We start from the raw sequence: 11,013 nt of genomic DNA, 5'->3' as shown, positions 1-11,013 counted from the left end.
ACCATGCTGCCCCTCAAACACACTCCTGCAAAGAAAGATACCAGCAGAGGCAGGATCAACCATAAAATCCCTAGGGTAGGAGGCTGTTTGGATCATCAAATCTAATAGAGAGTGTCTTAGATTTTATCCCATATCAGCACATATTTACAGTCAGGTGGAATGATTACATAGATGGGGCAGAGGGAAAGAAGGGCTGAGTAAAATACTGTCAAAGTTGGTGCAGACTTGATGGGCTGAATGGCCTCTTCTGAAGGCGGGTGGGGGGACAGGGAAAGAATAAATCAGACAGCTCTAAGAACCAATAATGCATCGTATGATTCCATCAACGGTATTTAGACCAATTTCACCACTATTTTATCCAGGAAATAAGCAAACTTCATCTAAAAACAAATTAGAGCCATTAACAAAGTTTTTTCTTTAAACGTTTTATTATAAATAATTGTTCACAGAACATACAAACAAAAGGAAGAGACAGATCGGTAGCACAAATTGTCTGTTCCATTAACCCCAGACTTAGCTATAAAGTAAGTTGTTTTTAGTCTCACTGCTAGGTGAGATTGTCACAGGCTGACTCAGTAAGAGACTTCTAAAACAAGTCTACTACTTAAATATAACAACATTTTTATAAATAAGTTAAATACGATAAATTACACAAGCTATCAAAACTCTTGTCAACTAAGGGGTTTTAGGCGACTATTGAAATAATCGATACAATAAATTACTGGGGTTTTAAATATTACAGCTCTTAAGTTACACAGCAAAATTAATTGGCTTTAAACATTATTGGAACATTGAAATCGAGTCAAAAAGTCTTTAAGATGGAGATCGACTCCATTCAAAAGAGAAGTGGTCCCTTATCTTCTTCGGACACTTGCATCCATTTAAGCTAACTGCTCCTCGAGCTGCTTGCTGGTCAGTCGAGCCCCCGACTCCCACACTTCACAGCTTGTGGGACCGGACGAGCTAGTATCCCGCTGCAGGTTGCACCTGGCTGCAGCTGTCTTCAGCATGTGGAGATGCCAGCGTTGTACTGGGATAAACACAGTAAGAAGTCTCACAACACTAGGTTAAAGTTGAGAGTTTTGACTGTTGTTCTCTCTATTCACCTGACTAAGGGACTAACCCGAAAGCTAGAGAGTGTACTATCAAATAAATCGGTTGGACTTAAACCTGGAGTTGTCAGACTTTTTACTGTGTTGTTCTCAGCACCAGGGGCCGCGGAGGATGGCAGGAGGACTACCGAGACGACGGCAGGGGAGGGAGCAGGAGACTGGCTGGAGAACGTGGAGACTTGCTCCGGAACGGGTAGTGTCAGTTCATCTTCAGCCGCGCTGGTGTACACCTGGAAGATGACGATGGAAAGGAAGAACATCAGCAGCCTCTTGGTCATGTCCTTCTCAGTGGGAAGGGACCTTCTAACCTGGAGAGAAAAAAAAACCTGTTAACCAAAGATCCTATACTTCCAACTTTAAAAGAGAAAAGAGTGAATTAGGCATTTACCCCCCTCCCCTTTTTGCAGGAAAAAAAAATTATTACAATACTAGAACATTAGAAATTGAGTTAAAGTTTTTCCATGAAAGGCTGGAGATATTTACCCGGTGAGCTGGATAGAGAATTTTCAGAGACCGTCTCTTGCGCCTTTTGGGTTTCACACTTTGCAGGATAGGGTCGAAAGTGAAGACCTGGGGCACTTTAGACTTGCGGCTGGGGAGTCTCACAGTCTGCCGCTCTAAGCTAGCCCGCTGGCTCAATTCGCAATTCCCGCTGAAATGCAGAGCGCTTGTAGTGTAAATCACCTCCATGGTAAAGTGAGATTTGGGACTGGAGAACAAACGCGCTACCACCCTTTTATTGCCTCATCCCGGCCCCGCCCCGCCCCGCCCCCGCCCCCAACGTCCCGATTGGATAGTGGGTCACAATGTTGTTCGTCGGCCCGCGGCGCGGTTGGTTGGTGAAGGAGCTGCGGCGCCGCCATTGGCTCAGAGCCCGGCGATTTCTTTGAATGAAAGGAACGGGGGCCACGTGGTCGGAAATTCCCCAATTTGTGGCGACATCGTGCGAGGGACGGGAGCGTGAGCAACTGTTTAGCCTTGCTGGCGAAGGTCAGGATTGAGCAACTCTGAACATGAAGCAAAATCAAAGTACTGATCATGCAGGAAATCTGTGGTTAAAAAATAAAAATATTGATAATGCAGGAAATCTGTAATAAAAAAATCATAACACTGATAATGCAGGGAATCTGTAATAAAAAATAGCGATAATGCAGGAAATCTGTAATAAAAAATTAAAATATTGAAAATGCTAGAAATCTGTAATTAAAAAATCAATTACAGAGAATAAGAGGGGAATAGGGGAATATGGTCCCCGGAAGGGTAGGAGGTTTTAGTTCAGTTGAGCAATATGGTCGGTGCAGGCTTGGAGGGCTGCAGGGCCTGTTTCTGTGCTGTAATTTTTGTTCTAATTCTGGAAATCTGTAGTTAAAACTCGAAATACTGATAATGCTAGAAATTTTTCATAAAAATAAGGTATCAATGATGCTGGAAGTCTGTAATAAAAAAAAGTGTTTAAAGTGTTCGGCAGGTCAACCGGCATCTGGACCACTTTTTTTTAAAAAAAGGGTTGCCCATTTATAACGGAGTTGAGGGAGAAATCTTTTCACTCCGAGAATCGGGAGTCTTTGGAAATCCCTTCCTGAAAGGGCTGGAAGCAGCGTCTTTGAATATTTCTAAGGCAGAATTGGACAGATTCTAATCTCTGGAGAGATTAGACATATTAGGTCATTATTCTCTTGAATTGGGAATGTGGAGGGGTAATCTGACAGAAGTGCGTAAAATATTTACAGGGAAGGACAAGGGTGGATAAGGATAAACTGTTTCCACTAGTTGAAGGTTCTAGAACCAGAGGCCATAACTGAAAACTGGGGCCAAGCCATTCAGGAGAGATATTAGAAAACACTTCGACAGGTAGAAAGTAGTGGTTGATGTTGGTTCGATTGTTACGGTAAGTCAGAGATAGACTTTTTTTTATTGTGCCAGGGTATGAAAGGATATGAGCTGAGGGCAGGCGCATGGAGTTAGGCTACAGATCAAGTATGATCTTACTAAATGGAAGTGTGGGCTTGAATGCCCAACTCTTGTTCCTATTTTCCTATGTTCCTAGCAAGTGGACAACAGGTTATTGGGTTAGGCAGGATGCTGATTTGAGATTACTATCAAATCAGCCATGATCCTATCAAGTGGCAGAGCAGATTCAATGGGCTGAATGGCCTTATCCTGCTCCTTGTTCTGTATTAATCTGTATTAATGTCTCTGGGCGTGAAGACTGTGAACAGGAATATGAATATTAAATCTTCCCTGTGAAAGTTGGACAAAGACAAAAACTCTGCAGGAAATCAGAGCAGTGGGAATCATTCCAAAAGGGAAATACAAGGAATATAAAGCTAACATATTCCTGTAATGATAAAGGATTCTGAACAAAAAATATTTCAGAGTAGCTGGATGCCAAGAGATATACAGGATTGGATAAGGAAATAAAAAGGAGGCTTATGGCAGATATCGGGGACTCAAAACAATGGATTCCTGACAGGAGCATAGATAGTGCTGGAAAAAATAAATTAGGCGAGTGAAGACATGAAACAACACTGACGGGCAAAATAAGGGAAAATCCCAATGTGTCTTTTAAAGGCAAGAGGGTAACCAGGGAATGAGCTGGGCACAATAGGGACCAAAGTGGCAATCTGTTTGTGGGAATTGAGGAAAAACCTTTTTACCCAGAGGGTGATGGGCATCTGGAACTCACTGCCTGAAAGGGTGGTAGAGGCAGGAACCCTCACAACATTTGAGAAGCATTTAGATGAGTACTTGAAATGCCAAGTGCTGGAAAATGGGATTAGAATAGACAGGAGTTTGATGGCCAGCGCAGGCATGATGGGCCAAAGGATCTCTTTCTGTGCTGTAAATCTCTATGACTCTACGAAATCTGAAACAGGTAAGATGGAATTGGGAGATAATTTATAAATGAGCCAAACTTAGACTCTCTGAGGAGGATCTGGGCAGAATGCATATCTGCATATTTAAGTAAACTGAAGGGGAGAGATAGCAGGGAGAAAGGTAGGGAGGAAAGAAAGAAGAGATGTGGAGGGAGGGGAAGGAAGGAAGAGAGAGAGGAGGGAGGGTGGAAGGGATGGAAGAAGGGAGAGAGGGAGGAAGGAGGAAGAAGGGAAGAAGGAAGAGAGGAAGGCAGAGAGGGATGAAGGGAGTGATAAAGAGATGGAGGGAGCTGGAGGAAGGAAGAACATGTAACATGAAGGGAAGGAGGAGAGGAGGGATGGAAGCAGAGAGAGAGGGGGGGAAGGAAGAAAGAAGGAAGGAAGGGATGAAGGGGAAGGTGGAAGGACCAAAATCCAGCTGTTCGAAAATCAGAATTGTCCAATAATTGGGCATCTCTCCCAGAACAGCATAAGCATGGGACTGAAGTGGCCATTCTAGGGTTGATCTGAGTTCATTGCAGTGCATCCAGATCTGCCTTTTCTCAGGCTTCCCTATTATTTTGATACAAAGCTGCCTTTTGCACTGGTCAGTGAACTGGGAAAATCTGGAATCTGCCGTGGTCTTGGTCATGGTCCTGTGGGAGCCAGACTTTGTGATTTTTCACATATGCCTGAGTGAGCATGAAGTGTCTGACTCACCAAGACCTTTAACAATGCAGCACTCCTTCAGTACCTCACTGGAAGTGTCAATCTAGACTAATGTGCTGAATTCCCTTGGGAAGGAACTATCTGACTCACAGATGAGAATGCTAACCATTGAACACAGCTGACCAGAACAGAATCTTTCATGCATACAACTCCTTGAATATTGCTGAAAAGAGAGATGTGCTGCCAAAGCTTTTCATCTGACACTTATCAGGACAAACACAAGAATGCCAAATTTCAAACAACCCCAACAATTTATACTGCTGGAGGAAAGGGGTGCAGATTGAATCTCTCTCTGGTTGATCAAGTCAAAGCTGATTGGCCAAGCTTGAACCATGGATTATCTTAAATTGGTTGTTCCTGTGGCTAGCAGCACATTCAGGCGTGTTCAGGAAGTCCTACCCAATCACAGCCAATAGTAAGACTTTTTTTTGAGTTTTGGAGGTGTGGGCTGATTGAGTAAGGGCTCTACTCAAGCCTATTGTTCATTCAAAGTCAGCTTTCCAACCTGTCAGCATGTTTTTTTCTCTCCCCTGGTATAAATTGTTGTGAGCATTTGAAATTCTTGCATTTGTCCTGATGATTGTAAGGCCAAATGCTTTGGAAACGTATCTGATTTGTCAGCAATATTGAGCTCCTTTTATGTTGCAATAACATCCAATGCTGCAAAATTGGAGCATTATGTGACAAAACCTGAAACTGAAACTCATCAAGTGACATCAGCACAGATGACATTAGGACAGATGACATGAGGGTAGGTGACATTAGGACAGGTGACATTAGAACAGGCGACATTTGAACAGGCAACATCAGGACATGACATTAGGACAGGCGACATGAGGGTAGGTGACATTCGGACAGGTGACATTAGAACAGGCGACATTCGAACAGGCAACATCAGGACATGACATTAGTACAGGCGACATGAGGGCAGGTGACGTTAGGACAGGCGACATTAGGACAGGTGGCATTAGGACAAGCGACATTAGAACAGGCAACATTAGGACGGGAGACCAAAAGCTTGGGCAAGGATGTAGGTTGTGAAGTACATCTTAAAGAGAAGGAAACAGCCAGAGAGGGAACTACAGAGCTTGGGGCCGAGGCAGCGGAGGCACGGCCTGCCATTGGCGGAGCGATTGGGCGTGCATAAGAAGCCTGAGTTGGAGGAGTGCAGATATCTCGGTGGGCTGTGAGGCTGGAGGAGGTTACAGAGATAGTGAGGGAGATAAACGTCCTTAAAGGGTGAAATCGAGATGTTGCCAGGCTGGGAGCCAATGCAGGTCAGTGAGCAAAGGAGTGATGGGTGAATGGGGCTTCTCTGAAAATCGAGGCACAGGCATCAGTTTTGAATAAGCTCCAGTCCCTGTAGAGTGGAAGCTAGCAGGGCAGCATGGGGCACAGTGGGTTAGCATTGCTCCTCACAATGCCAAGGACCTGGGTTCAGCTCTGCCGTAGGTCCACTGTCTGTGAGGAGTTTGCTCATACTCTCCGTGTCAGCATGGGTTTCCTCCGGGTGCTCCAGTTTCCTCCCACAGTTCAAAGACGTGCAGGTTAAGTAGATTGGCCATGATAAATTGACCCTAGTGTCAGGGGATTAGCAGAGTAAATATGTGGGGTTAGAGGAATAGGGCCTGAGTGGGATTGTGGTCAATGCAGACTTGATGTTCCAAATGGCCTCCTTCTGCACCATAGGGATTCTCTGATTCTATGATCGGGGAGCATCGGAGCGGTTAATAACTAGGGGGAACAACCCTCAAGATGCAGACGGTAGGGGCATTGGTTTGGTGGGTGGGGGAGGGGGGGAGTGGGGTCTCCTGATGAGCGAGAACATGCTGCCAGTAACAACTCTCGCAGTGACATCCAGATGGAGAGGGGTTGGATTACGAAGGAGCGTGACAAAAAAAGAGGACAGTGTTCTTTGAATTTAATGAGGCACTCAAGATCCTAAAGGGTTTTGATGGTAAATAAGGAGAAATTATTTTCAGTGATGGACTGGTTGGTAACCAGTGGAGATCAAATGACCTGTTTCTGTGCTGTAGTTTCTACTTAATTGAGTATAAAATGAATCAGGATTGGAGACAGGTAGCCTTTTTTAAAACACAGAAATAAATACTGAAAAATCTCAGCAGGTCCTCAGCATCTTTGGAGAGAGAATGGAGCCAATGTTTTGAGCCTGGATGACCCTAGTTAGAGCTGAAGACAAAAAAAAGGATGAGATTTGCACAGTAAGGTTGGGGGGGGTGTGGCTGTTGTGTCATTGAGCAAGATGTCATAGATAAAAGGACAAAAGGAATATAAATGGTGGTTACAAAGGCTGAGAATGGTACTAATATCATTCATTAAGAGTAAGGAATGTGTCGTAAGGAATGTGTAACTAGCAGCACCGAGGTACAGAGTATCAAATGTGAGTTTTGGTGAACACCTTATCATACACTCGGATGGAAATATAAAGCAATGAAGATGGACAGGATAAAAGGGGCAAATTTCATGGGATAAGGGCATTTTTGGCACTGAATTGCCCATCTTCAGAGGGCATTTAAGATCAACCACGTTGCTATGGGCCACATGTCAGACAAGCCACGTAAGGATGGCAGATTTCCTTCTCCAAAGGGACTTTTGTGACCATTTGGGCTTTTTATCACAATAATCTCACGGTTAGACTTACATTTCCAGATTTTTTTTAAAAATTGAATTCAAATTTCACCATGTGCTATGGTGAGATTCGAACCTAGGTCCCCAGAGTAATGTGCTTGATTACTCGTCCAGTAACAACACCACAACACCATCATCTCCCTGACTCTACTGAAGCAACCCAGAAAAGCTGGGCAGGCGATCAACTCTGTCTGATCAGTGCCCGGACAATGAAGACCAATAATTACTCTAAACATTATTTCGTAATTCGCTTTGCTAAGCTGATGTAAAAACAGAAAGTGTTGCAAAACCTCTGACAGCATCTCTGGAAAGAGGAACAGGATTTACGCTTCCGGTCCCAATGACTGTTCAACCCCAGCTGCCCATTTACACTGGAATTCCAGCCTCCAATAAGTCTACTTCATGGGCAGTCTCTCAGAGTCGAGGATGACTTGTTCCCCACACGAGCTCTCAGATGACTGAGGAGTCCAATGCACGACCTGTAGTCTCTGTTGCAGGTGGGGCAGATGGTGGTTGGAGGAGCTGGTGGAGGCTGGGGTATCCATGTTGCCACATGCTCCTTTTATTGTCGACACTTGGCTTTGGCTTGTCCTCTCTGGAATGAAAATCAAAATGTTGGGGTCCTTCCGGATGTTTTTCCTCCGCTGCGAGCAGCCTTGGATTAGGGATTTCCAGGTGTCAGTGGAATGTCGCACTTTTTTCAAAGAGACTTTGAAACCTTGAAGCATTTCCTCTGCCCTCTTGGGGCTCACTTGTTGCACTCGAACTCTGAGTAGAGCCCTTATTTTGGGGGCCTCGTGTTGGTGATGTGTCCCACCCAGCAGAGCTGATCCTGTATGATCAATGCTTCGATGATGAGGATGTTGGCCTGAGTGAGGACTCTGATATTGATGTGCCAATCATAAAATCCCGACAGTGCAGAAGGAGGTCGTTCAGCCCATCAAAACTGCCCAAACACAATACCACCCAGGCCCAAGCTCCATCATCCCACACATTGAGGGCAGCATGGTGACTTAGCGGTTAGCACTACTGTCTCACAGCACCAGGATCCCAGGTTTAACTCTGGCCTCTGGTCACTGACTGTATCAAGTTTGCACATTCTGTGTCTGTGTGTCTTTCTTCCAGGTGCCCAGGTTTCCTCCCACAGTCCAAGGATGTGCAGGCTACGTTGATTGGTCATGTTAAATTGACCCTAGTGTCAGGTGGATTGGCACGGTAAATGCATGGGGTTATGGGATTAGGGCCTCCGTGGGATTATGGTCAGTACAGACTCGATAGGCTGAATGGCCTCCTTTGTACTGTAAGAGTTCTATGTGTTAGCCCTGCTAATTCGCCTTACACCAAGAGGCAATTCAGCACGGCCAATCCACCTAACTCACACATCTTTGGACTGTGGGAGGAAACCCATGCAGACATAGAGAGAATATTAATCCAGAAACTCAGCTAATGTTCAAGTGGAATACTGTGTGCAATTCTGGTCACCCTATTATAGAAAGGATATTATTAAACTAGTAAGAGTGCACAAAAGTGTCCAGAGGGGCAGTTTTTTCAGACAGAGGGTGGTGAGAGTCTGGAACAAGCTGCCAGAGGTAGTCATAGAGGCAGGTTTAATTTTGTCTTTTAAAAAACATTTAGATAGCTACGTGGGTAAGATGGATATAGAGGGATATGGGCCAAATGCGGTCAATTGGGACTAGTTTAAAGGTTTAAAAAAAAAGGGTGGCATGGTCAAGTTGGGCCGAAAGGCCTGTTTCTATGACTCTGTGTTCTGTGGACCCAGATACAAATCCCAATGGCAGATGGTGGAATTTGAATTCAGTAGAAAATATCTGGAATTAAAAATCTACTGATGACCATGAACCATTTGTCGATTGTCAGAAAAACCTGCCTGGTTCACTAGTGTCCTTTAAGGAAAGAAATCTGCCTTCCTTACCTGGTCTGGCCTACATGTGACTCCAGTGCCTCAGCAATGTACAGCAGGTGCTGGAATCTGGAACCAAAAGAGAAAATGCTGGAAAATCTCAGCAGACCTGGCAGCATCTATAAAGAAAGAAAAGAGTTGCTGTTTCAAGTCTCTTTTGGCCTCAGTAATGTGATTGACTCTCAATTGCCTTCGGACAACTAGAGATGGGCAGTAAATGCTGGCCAGCCAGTGCCACCCATGGCCTACAATATATAAAAAAAATTCTGCCAGTGGATTCTCAGGGTCTTGAGGAGACAGTGCTGTTGGAACCTCTCCAGGGTTTTGATGTGTGTGCTGTACATAGTCCATCTCTCTGAGCTACAGAGAGTGGATATCACTACTGCTCTGTCGACTATCAGCTTTGGTCCTGGTTGTCAAACACTCTATTCCTCAAGTGATGGCGCTACAGCTTCAAGGGTACATGCACTTAGAAAGTTTTCCAACATGAACACAGACGCAAGAATTTTATTAAGAATGAAGTTGATGGGAGGTGCACATAAATGTGACATGTTTAATGATATTAGGCCAATATTTTGCTGCAATTGTACAGGGCATTGGTGAGCCCACACATGTGCAGTTTTGGTGTCCTTATCTGAGGAAGAATGTCCTTACTGAAGACAGAGTACAGCAAAGGTTTACCAGGCTGATTCCTGGGATGGCATATCTGTCATACTGTCATATGAGGAGAGACTAAGTCGGTTGGGATTATATTCACTGGAGTTTAGAAGAGTGAGAGGGGATGTCGTGGAAACTTATAAAATTCAAACAGGGTTAAATAGGGTAAAGTCAGAAACATTATTCCCAATGGTGAGGGAGTCCAGAACTAGGGGATTGAGTTTGAAGATAAAGGGGTAAACCTTTTAGAACCAAGGTGAGGAGAAATTTCTTCACTCAGATGAATGTGTGGAATTCACTACCGTAGAATACAGTTGAGACCAAAATGTTGTCTGGTTTCAAGAAGAAATTAGATATAGCTCTTGGGGCTAAACGGATCAAGGGATATGGGAGGAAGGATGGGGTGAGATCAGGATATTGAATTTAAGGATCAGCCATGATCAAATGAAGGATGGAGCAGACTTGAAGGGCCAAATGGCCTATTGCTGCTTCTCATAACTGTTTCCAGATATTGGCAGTGCTAACACTATCCTCGGAACTACAGATGTTTTGTTTTACTCAACATTTTCTGTCAATTTTGTAGCAATTAACTCCCCCTTTGACATGATGATAGAAGAGATTTTTCAGATTCCAGGGCTGGTATGTAACTGGTGTTTCAGACCAGCAGGCTGTCCTGGAGTGCAATGTGGGAAAGCATTGGCATAGCAGTAACATTATTGCAAAATTGGGCATGGGTCTAAGACAAACAGCAACACATCATTTGAGTATTTTATTCTTGGGGCCCCAGAAGTTGTCATAAGAACGTAAGAAACAGGAGCAGGAGTAGGCCATCTAGCCCTTCGAGCCTGCCCCGCCATTCAATAAGATCATGGCTGATCTGTCGTGGCTCAGTTCCACATTCCCGCCCTCTCCCCATAACCCTTAATCCCCTTGCTTAAAAAAAACCCATCAACCCGTGTCTTAAAAATATTTAGCGAGGCAGCCTCCACCACTTCAACGGGCAGAGAATTCCAGAGATTCACCACCCTTTGAGTGAAGAAGTTCCTCCTCAACTCCGTTCTAAACCGCCCCCCCCCCTTTATCTTGAGGC

The sequence above is a fragment of the Carcharhinus amblyrhynchos genome, chromosome 9, assembly GCF_965287045.1.
Source record: "Carcharhinus amblyrhynchos chromosome 9, sCarAmb.v2.hapA, whole genome shotgun sequence".
Classification (NCBI taxonomy): domain Eukaryota; kingdom Metazoa; phylum Chordata; class Chondrichthyes; order Carcharhiniformes; family Carcharhinidae; genus Carcharhinus; species Carcharhinus amblyrhynchos.
This window is presented reverse-complemented; position numbering follows the sequence as displayed.